Here is a 14185-nt window from a genome sequence, read left to right as displayed (position 1 = left end):
TGAAGCGGAGGCCACCCGAGCATAGAAATAGCAAGAAAGAAAAAAAAACAAAAAAAAAACCGCACGTAAAATCTAAAAAAACGCAAACGGGCAACGAAAAAGGGGGGTGCAACACGAGGACTTCCCAGGGGGTCACCCATCCTAGTACTACTCTCGCCCAAGCACGCTTAACTGCGGAGTTCTAATGGGATCCGGTGCATTAGTGCTGGTATGATCGCACCCGAAATACTATCCATGCTTATTGCTTTTATGTCTTAAAAGACGCAGAACCTCCTTTGTTTTCGTACGCGAGGCGTGGGACCCACGTGACCGATCGGCGCCGTTCCAAAAATACGAAAACCATCAACCATGAAACGGAGGCCACCCGAGCATAGAAATAGCAAGAAAGAAAAAAAAACAAAAAAAAAACCGCACGTAAAATCTAAAAAAACGCAAACAGGCAACGAAAAAGGGAGGTGCAACACGAGGACTTCCCAGGGGTCACCCATCCTAGTACTACTCTCGCCCAAGCACGCTTAACTGCGGAGTTATGATGGGATCTGGTGCATTAGTGCTGGTATGATCGCACCCGAAATACTATCCATGCTTATTGCTTTTATGTCTTAAAAGACGCAGAACCTCCTTTGTTTTCGTACGCGAGGCGTGGGACCCACGTGACCGATCGGCGCCGTTCCAAAAATACGAAAACCATCAACCATGAAACGGAGGCCACCCGAGCATAGAAATAGCAAGCAAGAAAAAAAAAACAAAAAAAAACCGCACGTAAAATCTAAAAAAACGCAAACGGGCAAACGAAAAAGGGGGGTGCAACACGAGGACTTCCCAGGGGGTCACCCATCCTAGTACTACTCTCGCCCAAGCACGCTTAACTGCGGAGTTCTGATGGGATCCGGTGCATTAGTGCCGGTATGATCGCACCCGAAATATTATCCATGCTTATTGCTTTTATGTCTTAAAAGACGCAGAACCTCCTTTGTTTTCGTACGCGAGGCGTGGGACCCACGTGACCGATCGGCTCCGTTGCAAAAATACGAAAACCATGAACCATGAAGCGGAGGCCACCCGAGCATAGAAATAGCAAGAAAGAAAAAAAAACAAAAAAAAAACCGCACGTAAAATCTAAAAAAACGCAAACGGGCAACGAAAAAGGGGGGTGCAACACGAGGACTTCCCAGGGGGTCACCCATCCTAGTACTACTCTCGCCCAAGCACGCTTAACTGCGGAGTTATGATGGGATCTAGTGCATTAGTGCTGGTATGATCACACCCGAAATACTATCCATGCTTATTGCTTTTATGTCTTAAAAGACGCAGAACCTCCTTTGTTTTCGTACGCGAGGCGTGGGACCCACGTGACCGATCGGCGCCGTTCCAAAAATACGAAAACCATCAACCATGAAACGGAGGCCACCCGAGCATAGAAATAGCAAGAAAGAAAAAAAAACAAAAAAAAAACCGCACGTAAAATCTAAAAAAACGCAAACGGACAAACGAAAAAGGGGGGTGCAACACGAGGACTTCCCAGGGGGTCACCCATCCTAGTACTACTCTCGCCCAAGCACGCTTAACTGTGGAGTTATGATGGGATCCGGTGCATTAGTGCCGGTATGATCGCACCCGAAATATTATCCATGCTTATTGCTTTTATGTCTTAAAAGACGCAGAACCTCCTTTGTTTTCGTACGCGAGGCGTGGGACCCACGTGACCGATCGGCGCCGTTCCAAAAATACGAAAACCATCAACCATGAAACGGAGGCCACCCGAGCATAGAAATAGCAAGAAAGAAAAAAAAAACAAAAAAAAAACCGCACGTAAAATCTAAAAAAACGCAAACAGGCAACGAAAAAGGGGGGTGCAACACGAGGACTTCCCAGGGGTCACCCATCCTAGTACTACTCTCGCCCAAGCACGCTTAATTGCGGAGTTATGATGGGATCTGGTGCATTAGTGCTGGTATGATCGCACCCGAAATACTATCCATGCTTATTGCTTTTATGTCTTAAAAGACGCAGAACCTCCTTTGTTTTCGTACGCGAGGCGTGGGACCCACGTGACCGATCGGCGCCGTTTCAAAAATACGAAAACCATCAACCATGAAACGGAGGCCACCCGAGCATAGAAATAGCAAGAAAGAAAAAAAAAACAAAAAAAAAACCGCACGTAAAATCTAAAAAAACGCAAACGGGTAAACGAAAAAAGGGGGGTGCAACACGAGGACTTCCCAGGGGGTCACCCAACCTAGTACTACTCTCGCCCAAGCACGCTTAACTGCGGAGTTCTGATGGGATCCGGTGCATTAGTGCCGGTATGATCGCACCCGAAATATTATCCATGCTTATTGCTTTTATGTCTTAAAAGACGCAGAACCTCCTTTGTTTTCGTACGCGAGGCGTGGGACCCACGTGACCGATCGGCTCCGTTGCAAAAATACGAAAACCATGAACTATGAAGCGGAGGCCACCCGAGCATAGAAATAGCAAGAAAGAAAAAAAAACAAAAAAAAAACCGCACGTAAAATCTAAAAAAACGCAAACGGGCAACGAAAAAGGTGGGTGCAACACGAGGACTTCCCAGGGGGTCACCCATCCTAGTACTACTCTCGCCCAAGCACGCTTAACTACGGAGTTCTAATGGGATCCGGTGCATTAGTGCTGGTATGATCGCACCCGAAATACTATCCATGCTTATTGCTTTTATCTCTTAAAAGACGCAGAACCTCCTTTGTTTTCGTACGCGAGGCGTGGGACCCACGTGACCGATCGGCTCCGTTCCAAAAATACGAAAACCATGAACCATGAAACGGATGCCACCCGAGCATAAAAATAGCAAGAAAGAAAAAAAAAACCGCACGTAAAATCTAAAAAAAACGCAAACGGGCAACGAAAAAGGGGGGTGAAACACGAGGACTTCCCAGGGGGTCACCCATCCTAGTACTACTCTCGCCCAAGCACGCTTAACTGCGGAGTTCTGATGGGATCCGGTGCATTAGTGCTCGTATGATCGCACCCGAAATACTATCCATGCTTATTGCTTTTATGTCTTAAAAGACGCAGAACCTCCTTTGTTTTCGTACGCGAGGCGTGGGACCCACGTGACCGATCGGCTCCGTTCCAAAAATACGAAAACCATGAACCATGAAACGGAGGCCACCCGAGCATAGAAAAAGCGAAAAAGAAAAAAAAACAAAAAAAAACCGCACGTAAAATCTAAAAAAACGCAAACGGGCAACGAAAAAGGGGGGTGCAACACGAGGACTTCCCAGGGGGTCACCCATCCTAGTACTACTCTCGCCCAAGCACGCTTAACTAAGGAGTTCTAATGGGATCCGGTGCATTAGTGCTGGTATGATCGCACCCGAAATACTATCCTTTTTATTGCTTTTATGTCTTAAAAGACGCAGAACCTCCTTTGTTTTCGTACGCGAGGCGTGGGACCCACGTGACCGATCGGCTCCGTTCCAAAAATACGAAAACCATCAACCATGAAACGGATGCCACCCGAGCATAGAAACAGCAAGAAAGAAAAAAAACAAAAAAAAACCGCACGTAAAATCTAAAAAAACGCAAACGGGCAAACGAAAAAGGGGGGTGCAACACGAGGACTTCCCAGGGGGTCACCCATCCTAGTACTACTCTCGCCCAAGCACGCTTAACTGCGGAGTTCTGATGGGATCCGGTGCATTAGTGCTGGTATGATCGCACCCGAAATACTATTCATGATTATTGCTTTTATGTCTTAAAAGACGCAGAACCTCCTTTGTTTTCGTACGCGAGGCGTGGGACCCACGTGACCGATCGTCTCCGTTCCAAAAATACGAAAACCATCAACCATGAAACGGATGCCACCCGAGCATAGAAACAGCAAGAAAGAAAAAAAAACAAAAAAAAAACCGCACGTAAAATCTAAAAAAACGCAAACGGGCAAACGAAAAAGGGGGGTGCAACACGAGGACTTCCCAGGGGGTCACCCATCCTAGTACTACTCTCGCCCAAGCACGCTTCACTGCGGAGTTCTGATGGGATCCGATGCATTAGTGCTGGTATGATCGCACCCGAAATACTATTCATGATTATTGCTTTTATGTCTTAAAAGACGCAGAACCTCCTTTGTTTTCGTACGCGAGGCGTGGGACCCACGTGACCGATCGGCTCCGTTGCAAAAATACGAAAACCATCAATCATGAAACGGATGCCACCCGAGCATAGAAACAGCAAGAAAGAAAAAAAAACAAAAAAAAAACCGCACGTAAAATCTAAAAAAACGCAAACGGGCAACGAAAAAGGGGGGTGCAACACGAGGACTTCCCAGGGGGTCACCCATCCTAGTACTACTTTCGCCCAAGCACGCTTAACTGCGGAGTTCTGATGGGATCCGGTGCATTAGTGCTGGTATGATCGCACCCGAAATATTATCCATGCTTATTGCTTTTATGTCTTAAAAGACGCAGAACCTCCTTTGTTTTCGTACGCGAGGCGTGGGACCCACGAGACCGATCGGCTCCGTTCCAAAAATACGAAAACCATGAACGATGAAGCGGAGGCCACCCGAGTATAGAAATAGCAAGAAAGAAAAAAAAAACAAAAAAAAAACCGCACGTAAAATCTAAAAAAACGCAAACGGGCAACGAAAAAAGGGGTGCAACACGAGGACTTCCCAAGGGGTCACCCATCCTAGTACTACTCTCGCCCAAGCACGCTTAACTGCGGAGTTCTGATGGGATCCGGTGCATTAGTGCTGGTATGATCGCACCCGAAATACTATCCATGCTTATTGCTTTTATGTCTTAAAAGACGCAGAACCTCCTTTGTTTTCGTACGCGAGGCGTGGGACCCACGTGACCGATCGGCTCCGTTCCAAAAATACGAAAACCATGAACCATGAAGTGGAGGCCACCCGAGCATAGAAATAGCAAGAAAGAAAAAAAACAAAAAAAAACAGCACGTAAAATCTAAAAAAAACGCAAACGGGCAACGAAAAAGGGGGGTGGAACACGAGAACTTCCCAGGGGGTCACCCATCCTAGTACTACTCTCGACCAAGCACGCTTAACTGCGGAGTTCTGATGGGATCCGGTGCATTAGTGCTGGTATGATCGCACCCGAAATATTATCCATGCTTATTGCTTTTATGTCTTAAAAGACGCAGAACCTCCTTTGTTTTCGTACGCGAGGCGTGGGACCCACGTGACCGATCGGCTCCGTTCCAAAAATACAAAAACCATGAACCATGAAGCGGAGGCCACCCGAGCATAGAAATAGCAAAAAAGAAAAAAAAACAAAAAAAAACCGCACGTAAAATCTAAAAAAACGCAAACGGGCAACGAAAAAGGGAGGTGCAACCCGAGGACTTCCCAGGGGTCACCCATCCTAGTACTACTCTCGCCCAAGCACGCTTAACTAAGGAGTTCTGATGGGATCCGGTGCATTAGTGCTGGTATGATCGCACCCGAAATACTATCCATGCTTATTGCTTTTATGTCTTAAAAGACGCAGAACCTCCTTTGTTTTCGTACGCGAGGCGTGGGACCCACGTGACCGATCGGCTCCGTTCCAAAAATACGAAAATCATGAACCATGAAGCGGAGGCCACCCGAGCATACAAACAGCAAGAAAGAAAAAAAACAAAAAAAAAACAGCACGTAAAATCTAAAAAAACGCAAACGGGCAAATGAAAAAGGGGGGTGCAACACGAGGACTTCCCAAGGGGTCACCCATCCTAGTACTACTCTCGCCCAAGCACGCTTAACTGCGGAGTTCTGATGGGATCCGGTGCATTAGTGCTGGTATGATCGCACCCGAAATACTATCCATGCTTATTGCTTTTATGTCTTAAAAGACGCAGAACCTCCTTTGTTTTCGTACGCGAGGCGTGGGACCCACGTGACCGATCCTCTCCGTTCCAAAAATACGAAAACCATGAACCATGAAACGGATGCCACCCGAGCATAGAAATAGCAAGAAAGAAAAAAAAAACAAAAAAAAAACCGCACGTAAAATCTAAAAAAACGCAAACAGGCAACGAAAAAGGGGGGTGCAACACGAGGACTTCCCAGGGGTCACCCATCCTAGTACTACTCTCGCCCAAGCACGCTTAACTGCGGAGTTATGATGGGATCTGGTGCATTAGTGCTGGTATGATCGCACCCGAAATACTATCCATGCTTATTGCTTTTATGTCTTAAAAGACGCAGAACCTCCTTTGTTTTCGTACGCGAGGCGTGGGACCCACGTGACCGATCGGCGCCGTTCCAAAAATACGAAAACCATCAACCATGAAACGGAGGCCACCCGAGCATAGAAATAGCAAGAAAGAAAAAAAAAACAAAAAAAAAACCGCACGTAAAATCTAAAAAAACGCAAACGGGCAAACGAAAAAGGGGGGTGCAACACGAGGACTTCCCAGGGGGTCACCCATCCTAGTACTACTCTCGCCCATGCACGCTTAACTGCGGAGTTCTGATGGGATCCGGTGCATTAGTGCTGGTATGATCGCACCCGAAATATTATCCATGCTTATTGCTTTTATGTCTTAAAAGACGCAGAACCTCCTTTGTTTTCGTACGCGAGGCGTGGGACCCACGTGACCGATCGGCTCCGTTCCAAAAATACAAAAACCATGAACCATGAAGCGGAGGCCACCCGAGCATAGAAATAGCAAAAAAAAAAAAAAAAACAAAAAAAAACCGCACGTAAAATCTAAAAAAACGCAAACGGGCAACGAAAAAGGGAGGTGCAAGCCGAGGACTTCCCAGGGGTCACCCATCCTAGTACTACTCTCGCCCAAGCACGCTTAACTAAGGAGTTCTGATGGGATCCGGTGCATTAGTGCTGGTATGATCGCACCCGAAATACTATCCATGCTTATTGCTTTTATGTCTTAAAAGACGCAGAACCTCCTTTGTTTTCGTACGCGAGGCGTGGGACCCACGTGACCGATCGGCTCCGTTCCAAAAATACGAAAACCATGAACCATGAAGCGGAGGCCACCCGAGCATACAAACAGCAAGAAAGAAAAAAAACAAAAAAAAAACCGCACGTAAAATCTAAAAAAACGCAAACGGGCAAATGAAAAAGGGGGGTGCAACACGAGGACTTCCCAAGGGGTCACCCATCCTAGTACTACTCTCGCCCAAGCACGCTTAACTGCGGAGTTCTGATGGGATCCGGTGCATTAGTGCTGGTATGATCGCACCCGAAATACTATCCATGCTTATTGCTTTTATGTCTTAAAAGACGCAGAACCTCCTTTGTTTTCGTACGCGAGGCGTGGGACCCACGTGACCGATCCTCTCCGTTCCAAAAATACGAAAACCATGAACCATGAAACGGATGCCACCCGAGCATAGAAATAGCAAGAAAGAAAAAAAAAACAAAAAAAAACCGCACGTAAAATCTAAAAAAACGCAAACAGGCAACGAAAAAGGGGGGTGCAACACGAGGACTTCCCAGGGGTCACCCATCCTAGTACTACTCTCGCCCAAGCACGCTTAACTGCGGAGTTATGATGGGATCTGGTGCATTAGTGCTGGTATGATCGCACCCGAAATACTATCCATGCTTATTGCTTTTATGTCTTAAAAGACGCAGAACCTCCTTTGTTTTCGTACGCGAGGCGTGGGACCCACGTGACCGATCGACGCCGTTCCAAAAATACGAAAACCATCAACCATGAAACGGAGGCCACCCGAGCATAGAAATAGCAAGAAAGAAAAAAAAACAAAAAAAAAACCGCACGTAAAATCTAAAAAAACGCAAACGGGCAAACGAAAAAGGGGGGTGCAACACGAGGACTTCCCAGGGGGTCACCCATCCTAGTACTACTCTCGCCCAAGCACGCTTAACTGCGGAGTTCTGATGGGATCCGGTGCATTAGTGCCGGTATGATCGCACCCGAAATATTATCCATGCTTATTGCTTTTATGTCTTAAAAGACGCAGAACCTCCTTTGTTTTCGTACGCGAGGCGTGGGACCCACGTGACCGATCGGCTCCGTTGCAAAAATACGAAAACCATGAACCATGAAGCGGAGGCCACCCGAGCATAGAAATAGCAAAAAAGAAAAAAAAACAAAAAAAAACCGCACGTAAAATCTAAAAAAACACAAACGGGCAACGAAAAAGGGAGGTGCAAGCCGAGGACTTCCCAGGGGTCACCCATCCTAGTACTACTCTCGCCCAAGCACGCTTAACTAAGGAGTTCTGATGGGATCCGGTGCATTAGTGCTGGTATGATCGCACCCGAAATACTATCCATGCTTATTGCTTTTATGTCTTAAAAGACGCAGAACCTCCTTTGTTTTCGTACGCGAGGCGTGGGACCCACGTGACCGATCGGCTCCGTTCCAAAAATACGAAAACCATGAACCATGAAGCGGAGGCCACCCGAGCATACAAACAGCAAGAAAGAAAAAAAACAAAAAAAAACCGCACGTAAAATCTAAAAAAACGCAAACGGGCAAATGAAAAAGGGGGGTGCAACACGAGGACTTCCCAAGGGGTCACCCATCCTAGTACTACTCTCGCCCAAGCACGCTTAACTGCGGAGTTCTGATGGGATCCGGTGCATTAGTGCTGGTATGATCGCACCCGAAATACTATCCATGCTTATTGCTTTTATGTCTTAAAAGACGCAGAACCTCCTTTGTTTTCGTACGCGAGGCGTGGGACCCACGTGACCGATCCTCTCCGTTCCAAAAATACGAAAACCATGAACCATGAAACGGATGCCACCCGAGCATAGAAATAGCAAGAAAGAAAAAAAAACAAAAAAAACCGCACGTAAAATCTAAAAAAACGCAAACAGGCAACGAAAAAGGGGGGTGCAACACGAGGACTTCCCAGGGGTCACCCATCCTAGTACTACTCTCGCCCAAGCACGCTTAACTGCGGAGTTATGATGGGATCTGGTGCATTAGTGCTGGTATGATCACACCCGAAATACTATCCATGCTTATTGCTTTTATGTCTTAAAAGACGCAGAACCTCCTTTGTTTTCGTACGCGAGGCGTGGGACCCACGTGACCGATCGGCGCCGTTCCAAAAATACGAAAACCATCAACCATGAAACGGAGGCCACCCGAGCATAGAAATAGCAAGAAAGAAAAAAAAACAAAAAAAAACCGCACGTAAAATCTAAAAAAACGCAAACGGGCAAACGAAAAAGGGGGGTGCAACACGAGGACTTCCCAGGGGGTCACCCATCCTAGTACTACTCTCGCCCAAGCACGCTTAACTGCGGAGTTCTGATGGGATCCGGTGCATTAGTGCCGGTATGATCGCACCCGAAATATTATCCATGCTTATTGCTTTTATGTCTTAAAAGACGCAGAACCTCCTTTGTTTTCGTACGCGACGCGTGGGACCCACGTGACCGATCGGCTCCGTTGCAAAAATACGAAAACCATGAACCATGAAGCGGAGGCCACCCGAGCATAGAAATAGCAAGAAAGAAAAAAAAACAAAAAAAAAACCGCACGTAAAATCTAAAAAAACGCAAACGGGCAACGAAAAAGGGGGGTGCAACACGAGGACTTCCCAGGGGGTCACCCATCCTAGTACTACTCTCGCCCAAGCACGCTTAACTACGGAGTTCTAATGGGATCCGGTGCATTAGTGCTGGTATGATCGCACCCGAAATACTATCCATGCTTATTGCTTTTATCTCTTAAAAGACGCAGAACCTCCTTTGTTTTCGTACGCGAGGCGTGGGACCCACGTGACCGATCGGCTCCGTTCCAAAAATACGAAAACCATGAACCATGAAACGGATGCCACCCGAGCATAGAAATAGCAAGAAAGAAAAAAAAAACCGCACGTAAAATCTAAAAAAACGCAAACGGGCAACGAAAAAGGGGGGTGAAACACGAGGACTTCCCAGGGGGTCACCCATCCTAGTACTACTCTCGCCCAAGCACGCTTAACTGCGGAGTTCTGATGGGATCCGGTGCATTAGTGCTCGTATGATCGCACCCGAAATACTATCCATGCTTATTGCTTTTATGTCTTAAAAGACGCAGAACCTCCTTTGTTTTCGTACGCGAGGCGTGGGACCCACGTGACCGATCGGCTCCGTTCCAAAAATACGAAAACCATGAACCATGAAACGGAGGCCACCCGAGCATAGAAATAGCGAAAAAGAAAAAAAAAACAAAAAAAAACCGCACGTAAAATCTAAAAAAACGCAAACGGGCAACGAAAAAGGGGGGTGCAACACGAGGACTTCCCAGGGGGTCACCCATCCTAGTACTACTCTCGCCTAAGCACGCTTAACTAAGGAGTTCTAATGGGATCCGGTGCATTAGTGCTGGTATGATCGCACCCGAAATACTATCCTTTTTATTGCTTTTATGTCTTAAAAGACGCAGAACCTCCTTTGTTTTCGTACGCGAGGCGTGGGACCCACGTGACCGATCGGCTCCGTTCCAAAAATACGAAAACCATCAACCATGAAACGGATGCCACCCGAGCATAGAAACAGCAAGAAAGAAAAAAAACAAAAAAAAACCGCACGTAAAATCTAAAAAAACGCAAACGGGCAAACGAAAAAGGGGGGTGCAACACGAGGACTTCCCAGGGGGTCACCCATCCTAGTACTACTCTCGCCCAAGCACGCTTAACTGCGGAGTTCTGATGGGATCCGGTGCATTAGTGCTGGTATGATCGCACCCGAAATACTATTCATGATTATTGCTTTTATGTCTTAAAAGACGCAGAACCTCCTTTGTTTTCGTACGCGAGGCGTGGGACCCACGTGACCGATCGTCTCCGTTCCAAAAATACGAAAACCATCAACCATGAAACGGATGCCACCCGAGCATAGAAACAGCAAGAAAGAAAAAAAAAAACAAAAAAAAAACCGCACGTAAAATCTAAAAAAACGCAAACGGGCAAACGAAAAAGGGGGGTGCAACACGAGGACTTCCCAGGGGGTCACCCATCCTAGTACTACTCTCGCCCAAGCACGCTTAACTGCGGAGTTCTGATGGGATCCGATGCATTAGTGCTGGTATGATCGCACCCGAAATACTATCCATGCTTATTGCTTTTATGTCTTAAAAGACGCAGAACCTCCTTTGTTTTCGTACGCGAGGCGTGGGACCCACGTGACCGATCGGCGCCGTTCCAAAAATACGAAAACCATCAACCATGAAACGGAGGCCACCCGAGCATAGAAATAGCAAGAAAGAAAAAAAAAACAAAAAAAAAACCGCACATAAAATCTAAAAAAACGCAAACGGGCAAACGAAAAAGGGGGGTGCAACACGAGGACTTCCCAGGGGGTCACCCATCCTAGTACTACTCTCGCCCAAGCACGCTTAACTGCGGAGTTCTGATGGGATCCGGTGCATTAGTGCCGGTATGATCGCACTCGAAATATTATCCATGCTTATTGCTTTTATGTCTTAAAAGACGCAGAACCTCCTTTGTTTTCGTACGCGAGGCGTGGGACCCACGTGACCGATCGGCTCCGTTGCAAAAATACGAAAACCATGAACCATGAAGCGGAGGCCACCCGAGCATAGAAATAGCAAGAAAGAAAAAAAACAAAAAAAAAACCGCACGTAAAATCTAAAAAAACGCAAACGGGCAAACGAAAAAGGGGGGTGCAACACGAGGACTTCCCAGGGGGTCACCCATCCTAGTACTACTCTCGCCCAAGCACGCTTAACTGCGGAGTTCTAATAGGATCCGGTGCATTAGTGCTGGTATGATCGCACCCGAAATACTATCCATGCTTATTGCTTTTATCTCTTAAAAGACGCAGAACCTCCTTTGTTTTCGTACGCGAGGCGTGGGACCCACGTGACCGATCGGCGCCGTTCCAAAAATACGAAAACCATCAACCATGAAACGGAGGCCACCCGAGCATAGAAATAGCAAGAAAGAAAAAAAAAACAAAAAAAAAACCGCACGTAAAATCAAAAAAAACGCAAACGGGCAAACGAAAAAGGGGGGTGCAACACGAGGACTTCCCAGGGGGTCACCCATCCTAGTACTACTCTCGCCCAAGCACGCTTAACTGCGGAGTTCTGATGGGATCCGGTGCATTAGTGCCGGTATGATCGCACCCGAAATATTATCCATGCTTATTGCTTTTATGTCTTAAAAGACGCAGAACCTCCTTTGTTTTCGTACGCGAGGCGTGGGACCCACGTGACCGATCGGCTCCGTTGCAAAAATACGAAAACCATGAACCATGAAGCGGAGGCCACCCGAGCATAGAAATAGCAAAAAAGAAAAAAAAACAAAAAAAAACCGCACGTAAAATCTAAAAAAACGCAAACGGGCAACGAAAAAGGGGGGTGCAACCCGAGGACTTCCCAGGGGTCACCCATCCTAGTACTACTCTCGCCCAAGCACGCTTAACTAAGGAGTTCTGATGGGATCCGGTGCATTAGTGCTGGTATGATCGCACCCGAAATACTATCCATGCTTATTGCTTTTATGTCTTAAAAGACGCAGAACCTCCTTTGTTTTCGTACGCGAGGCGTGGGACCCACGTGACCGATCGTCTCCGTTCCAAAAATACGAAAACCATGAACCATGAAGCGGAGGCCACCCGAGCATACAAACAGCAAGAAAGAAAAAAAACAAAAAAAAACCGCACGTAAAATCTAAAAAAACGCAAACGGGCAAACGAAAAAGGGGGGTGCAACACGAGGACTTCCCAGGGGGTCACCCATCCTAGTACTACTCTCGCCCAAGCACGCTTAACTGCGGAGTTCTGATGGGATCCGGTGCATTAGTGCTGGTATGATCGTACCCGAAATACTATCCATGCTTATTGCTTTTATGTCTTAAAAGACGCAGAACCTCCTTTGTTTTCGTACGCGAGGCGTGGGACCCACGTGACCGATCCTCTCCGTTCCAAAAATACGAAAACCATGAACCATGAAACGGATGCCACCCGAGCATAGAAATAGCAAGAAAGAAAAAAAAAACAAAAAAAAACCGCACGTAAAATCTAAAAAAACGCAAACAGGCAACGAAAAAGGGGGGTGCAACACGAGGACTTCCCAGGGGTCACCCATCCTAGTACTACTCTCGCCCAAGCACGCTTAACTGCGGAGTTATGATGGGATCTGGTGCATTAGTGCTGGTATGATCGCACCCGAAATACTATCCATGCTTATTGCTTTTATGTCTTAAAAGACGCAGAACCTCCTTTGTTTTCGTACGCGAGGCGTGGGACCCACGTAACCGATCGGCGCCGTTCCAAAAATACGAAAACCATCAACCATGAAACGGAGGCCACCCGAGCATAGAAATAGCAAGAAAGAAAAAAAAAACAAAAAAAAAACCGCACGTAAAATCTAAAAAAACGCAAACGGGCAAACGAAAAAGGGGGTGCAACACGAGGATTTCCCAGGGGGTCACCCATCCTAGTACTACTCTCGCCCAAGCACGCTTAACTGCGGAGTTCTGATAGGATCCGGTGCATTAGTGCCGGTATGATCGCACCCGAAATATTATCCATGCTTATTGCTTTTATGTCTTAAAAGACGCAGAACCTCCTTTGTTTTCGTACGCGAGGCGTGGGACCCACGTGACCGATCGGCTCCGTTGCAAAAATACGAAAACCATGAACCATGAAGCGGAGGCCACCCGAGCATAGAAATAGCAAGAAAGAAAAAAAAAACAAAAAAAAAACCGCACGTAAAATCTAAAAAAACGCAAACGGGCAACGAAAAAGGGGGGTGCAACACGAGGACTTCCCAGGGGATCACCCATCCTAGTACTACTCTCGCCCAAGCACGCTTAACTGCAGAGTTCTAATGGGATCCGTTGCATTAGTGCTGGTATGATCGCACCCGAAATACTATCCATGCTTATTGCTTTTATGTCTTAAAAGACGCAGAACCTCCTTTGTTTTCGTACGCGAGGCGTGGGACCCACGTGACCGATCGGCGCCGTTCCAAAAATACGAAAACCATCAACCATGAAACGGAGGCCACCCGAGCATATAAATAGCAAGAAAGAAAAAAAAAAACAAAAAAAAACGGCACGTAAAATCTAAAAAAACGCAAACAGGCAACGAAAAAGGGGGTGCAACACGAGGACTTCCCAGGGGTCACCCATCCTAGTACTACTCTCGCCCAAGCACGCTTAACTGCGGAGTTATGATGGGATCTGGTGCATTAGTGCTGGTATGATCGCACCCGAAATACTATCCATGCTTATTGCTTT

At 46.9% G+C, this 14185-nt stretch overlaps 41 non-coding genes across 41 annotated transcripts; all 41 read right to left on the bottom strand.

Moving 5' to 3' along the window:
- Positions 1–103: 103 nt before the first annotated feature.
- LOC145153666 (5S ribosomal RNA) lies at positions 104–222 on the bottom strand. Its single transcript, XR_013734163.1, has one exon. It is a non-coding gene; the product is annotated as a 5S ribosomal RNA (ribosomal RNA).
- A 230-nt stretch (positions 223–452) lies between these two features.
- LOC145150498 (5S ribosomal RNA) lies at positions 453–570 on the bottom strand. The gene has a single exon (XR_013731320.1). It is a non-coding gene; the product is annotated as a 5S ribosomal RNA (ribosomal RNA).
- Positions 571–801: 231 nt separating this feature from the next.
- LOC145152531 (5S ribosomal RNA) lies at positions 802–920 on the bottom strand. The gene has a single exon (XR_013733065.1). It is a non-coding gene; the product is annotated as a 5S ribosomal RNA (ribosomal RNA).
- Positions 921–1150: 230 nt separating this feature from the next.
- Positions 1151–1269, bottom strand: LOC145149705 (5S ribosomal RNA). Its single transcript, XR_013730557.1, has one exon. It is a non-coding gene; the product is annotated as a 5S ribosomal RNA (ribosomal RNA).
- A 231-nt stretch (positions 1270–1500) lies between these two features.
- Positions 1501–1619, bottom strand: LOC145148375 (5S ribosomal RNA). The gene has a single exon (XR_013729262.1). It is a non-coding gene; the product is annotated as a 5S ribosomal RNA (ribosomal RNA).
- Positions 1620–1850: 231 nt separating this feature from the next.
- LOC145150827 (5S ribosomal RNA) lies at positions 1851–1968 on the bottom strand. Its single transcript, XR_013731639.1, has one exon. It is a non-coding gene; the product is annotated as a 5S ribosomal RNA (ribosomal RNA).
- Positions 1969–2201: 233 nt separating this feature from the next.
- LOC145154387 (5S ribosomal RNA) lies at positions 2202–2320 on the bottom strand. Its single transcript, XR_013734861.1, has one exon. It is a non-coding gene; the product is annotated as a 5S ribosomal RNA (ribosomal RNA).
- A 230-nt stretch (positions 2321–2550) lies between these two features.
- On the bottom strand, positions 2551–2669 carry LOC145154872 (5S ribosomal RNA). Its single transcript, XR_013735341.1, has one exon. It is a non-coding gene; the product is annotated as a 5S ribosomal RNA (ribosomal RNA).
- A 221-nt stretch (positions 2670–2890) lies between these two features.
- On the bottom strand, positions 2891–3009 carry LOC145148327 (5S ribosomal RNA). Its single transcript, XR_013729215.1, has one exon. It is a non-coding gene; the product is annotated as a 5S ribosomal RNA (ribosomal RNA).
- A 229-nt stretch (positions 3010–3238) lies between these two features.
- On the bottom strand, positions 3239–3357 carry LOC145144934 (5S ribosomal RNA). The gene has a single exon (XR_013725933.1). It is a non-coding gene; the product is annotated as a 5S ribosomal RNA (ribosomal RNA).
- Positions 3358–3585: 228 nt separating this feature from the next.
- Positions 3586–3704, bottom strand: LOC145152332 (5S ribosomal RNA). The gene has a single exon (XR_013732855.1). It is a non-coding gene; the product is annotated as a 5S ribosomal RNA (ribosomal RNA).
- A 231-nt stretch (positions 3705–3935) lies between these two features.
- On the bottom strand, positions 3936–4054 carry LOC145144070 (5S ribosomal RNA). The gene has a single exon (XR_013725091.1). It is a non-coding gene; the product is annotated as a 5S ribosomal RNA (ribosomal RNA).
- A 230-nt stretch (positions 4055–4284) lies between these two features.
- LOC145137471 (5S ribosomal RNA) lies at positions 4285–4403 on the bottom strand. Its single transcript, XR_013721089.1, has one exon. It is a non-coding gene; the product is annotated as a 5S ribosomal RNA (ribosomal RNA).
- Positions 4404–4633: 230 nt separating this feature from the next.
- Positions 4634–4752, bottom strand: LOC145153486 (5S ribosomal RNA). Its single transcript, XR_013733992.1, has one exon. It is a non-coding gene; the product is annotated as a 5S ribosomal RNA (ribosomal RNA).
- A 229-nt stretch (positions 4753–4981) lies between these two features.
- LOC145147543 (5S ribosomal RNA) lies at positions 4982–5100 on the bottom strand. The gene has a single exon (XR_013728442.1). It is a non-coding gene; the product is annotated as a 5S ribosomal RNA (ribosomal RNA).
- Positions 5101–5329: 229 nt separating this feature from the next.
- LOC145149973 (5S ribosomal RNA) lies at positions 5330–5447 on the bottom strand. Its single transcript, XR_013730807.1, has one exon. It is a non-coding gene; the product is annotated as a 5S ribosomal RNA (ribosomal RNA).
- Positions 5448–5677: 230 nt separating this feature from the next.
- On the bottom strand, positions 5678–5796 carry LOC145153485 (5S ribosomal RNA). The gene has a single exon (XR_013733991.1). It is a non-coding gene; the product is annotated as a 5S ribosomal RNA (ribosomal RNA).
- Positions 5797–6027: 231 nt separating this feature from the next.
- Positions 6028–6145, bottom strand: LOC145150049 (5S ribosomal RNA). The gene has a single exon (XR_013730879.1). It is a non-coding gene; the product is annotated as a 5S ribosomal RNA (ribosomal RNA).
- A 232-nt stretch (positions 6146–6377) lies between these two features.
- On the bottom strand, positions 6378–6496 carry LOC145154193 (5S ribosomal RNA). The gene has a single exon (XR_013734678.1). It is a non-coding gene; the product is annotated as a 5S ribosomal RNA (ribosomal RNA).
- A 230-nt stretch (positions 6497–6726) lies between these two features.
- Positions 6727–6844, bottom strand: LOC145150651 (5S ribosomal RNA). Its single transcript, XR_013731462.1, has one exon. It is a non-coding gene; the product is annotated as a 5S ribosomal RNA (ribosomal RNA).
- Positions 6845–7074: 230 nt separating this feature from the next.
- LOC145153484 (5S ribosomal RNA) lies at positions 7075–7193 on the bottom strand. Its single transcript, XR_013733990.1, has one exon. It is a non-coding gene; the product is annotated as a 5S ribosomal RNA (ribosomal RNA).
- Positions 7194–7423: 230 nt separating this feature from the next.
- On the bottom strand, positions 7424–7541 carry LOC145150048 (5S ribosomal RNA). The gene has a single exon (XR_013730878.1). It is a non-coding gene; the product is annotated as a 5S ribosomal RNA (ribosomal RNA).
- A 231-nt stretch (positions 7542–7772) lies between these two features.
- On the bottom strand, positions 7773–7891 carry LOC145152530 (5S ribosomal RNA). The gene has a single exon (XR_013733064.1). It is a non-coding gene; the product is annotated as a 5S ribosomal RNA (ribosomal RNA).
- A 229-nt stretch (positions 7892–8120) lies between these two features.
- On the bottom strand, positions 8121–8238 carry LOC145150649 (5S ribosomal RNA). The gene has a single exon (XR_013731460.1). It is a non-coding gene; the product is annotated as a 5S ribosomal RNA (ribosomal RNA).
- A 229-nt stretch (positions 8239–8467) lies between these two features.
- On the bottom strand, positions 8468–8586 carry LOC145153483 (5S ribosomal RNA). The gene has a single exon (XR_013733989.1). It is a non-coding gene; the product is annotated as a 5S ribosomal RNA (ribosomal RNA).
- A 228-nt stretch (positions 8587–8814) lies between these two features.
- Positions 8815–8932, bottom strand: LOC145150427 (5S ribosomal RNA). Its single transcript, XR_013731253.1, has one exon. It is a non-coding gene; the product is annotated as a 5S ribosomal RNA (ribosomal RNA).
- Positions 8933–9162: 230 nt separating this feature from the next.
- LOC145152529 (5S ribosomal RNA) lies at positions 9163–9281 on the bottom strand. The gene has a single exon (XR_013733063.1). It is a non-coding gene; the product is annotated as a 5S ribosomal RNA (ribosomal RNA).
- A 230-nt stretch (positions 9282–9511) lies between these two features.
- On the bottom strand, positions 9512–9630 carry LOC145153795 (5S ribosomal RNA). Its single transcript, XR_013734287.1, has one exon. It is a non-coding gene; the product is annotated as a 5S ribosomal RNA (ribosomal RNA).
- Positions 9631–9850: 220 nt separating this feature from the next.
- LOC145148325 (5S ribosomal RNA) lies at positions 9851–9969 on the bottom strand. Its single transcript, XR_013729214.1, has one exon. It is a non-coding gene; the product is annotated as a 5S ribosomal RNA (ribosomal RNA).
- A 230-nt stretch (positions 9970–10199) lies between these two features.
- LOC145148301 (5S ribosomal RNA) lies at positions 10200–10318 on the bottom strand. The gene has a single exon (XR_013729191.1). It is a non-coding gene; the product is annotated as a 5S ribosomal RNA (ribosomal RNA).
- Positions 10319–10546: 228 nt separating this feature from the next.
- On the bottom strand, positions 10547–10665 carry LOC145152331 (5S ribosomal RNA). The gene has a single exon (XR_013732854.1). It is a non-coding gene; the product is annotated as a 5S ribosomal RNA (ribosomal RNA).
- A 233-nt stretch (positions 10666–10898) lies between these two features.
- Positions 10899–11017, bottom strand: LOC145155940 (5S ribosomal RNA). The gene has a single exon (XR_013736367.1). It is a non-coding gene; the product is annotated as a 5S ribosomal RNA (ribosomal RNA).
- Positions 11018–11249: 232 nt separating this feature from the next.
- On the bottom strand, positions 11250–11368 carry LOC145155535 (5S ribosomal RNA). Its single transcript, XR_013735970.1, has one exon. It is a non-coding gene; the product is annotated as a 5S ribosomal RNA (ribosomal RNA).
- Positions 11369–11598: 230 nt separating this feature from the next.
- LOC145143608 (5S ribosomal RNA) lies at positions 11599–11717 on the bottom strand. Its single transcript, XR_013724638.1, has one exon. It is a non-coding gene; the product is annotated as a 5S ribosomal RNA (ribosomal RNA).
- A 232-nt stretch (positions 11718–11949) lies between these two features.
- On the bottom strand, positions 11950–12068 carry LOC145152527 (5S ribosomal RNA). The gene has a single exon (XR_013733062.1). It is a non-coding gene; the product is annotated as a 5S ribosomal RNA (ribosomal RNA).
- A 229-nt stretch (positions 12069–12297) lies between these two features.
- LOC145149350 (5S ribosomal RNA) lies at positions 12298–12415 on the bottom strand. The gene has a single exon (XR_013730205.1). It is a non-coding gene; the product is annotated as a 5S ribosomal RNA (ribosomal RNA).
- A 229-nt stretch (positions 12416–12644) lies between these two features.
- Positions 12645–12763, bottom strand: LOC145143823 (5S ribosomal RNA). The gene has a single exon (XR_013724857.1). It is a non-coding gene; the product is annotated as a 5S ribosomal RNA (ribosomal RNA).
- Positions 12764–12993: 230 nt separating this feature from the next.
- LOC145150047 (5S ribosomal RNA) lies at positions 12994–13111 on the bottom strand. Its single transcript, XR_013730877.1, has one exon. It is a non-coding gene; the product is annotated as a 5S ribosomal RNA (ribosomal RNA).
- A 231-nt stretch (positions 13112–13342) lies between these two features.
- Positions 13343–13461, bottom strand: LOC145142759 (5S ribosomal RNA). Its single transcript, XR_013723825.1, has one exon. It is a non-coding gene; the product is annotated as a 5S ribosomal RNA (ribosomal RNA).
- A 231-nt stretch (positions 13462–13692) lies between these two features.
- Positions 13693–13811, bottom strand: LOC145148577 (5S ribosomal RNA). Its single transcript, XR_013729455.1, has one exon. It is a non-coding gene; the product is annotated as a 5S ribosomal RNA (ribosomal RNA).
- Positions 13812–14041: 230 nt separating this feature from the next.
- On the bottom strand, positions 14042–14159 carry LOC145150046 (5S ribosomal RNA). The gene has a single exon (XR_013730876.1). It is a non-coding gene; the product is annotated as a 5S ribosomal RNA (ribosomal RNA).
- Positions 14160–14185: the final 26 nt, after the last annotated feature.

This window comes from Lactuca virosa, chromosome 1 (genome assembly GCF_052849685.1).
Source record: "Lactuca virosa cultivar CGN04683 chromosome 1, Lactuca_virosa_CGN04683_v6, whole genome shotgun sequence".
In the NCBI taxonomy this organism is placed as follows: Eukaryota; Viridiplantae; Streptophyta; class Magnoliopsida; order Asterales; family Asteraceae; genus Lactuca; species Lactuca virosa.
This window is presented reverse-complemented; position numbering and strand designations above follow the sequence as displayed.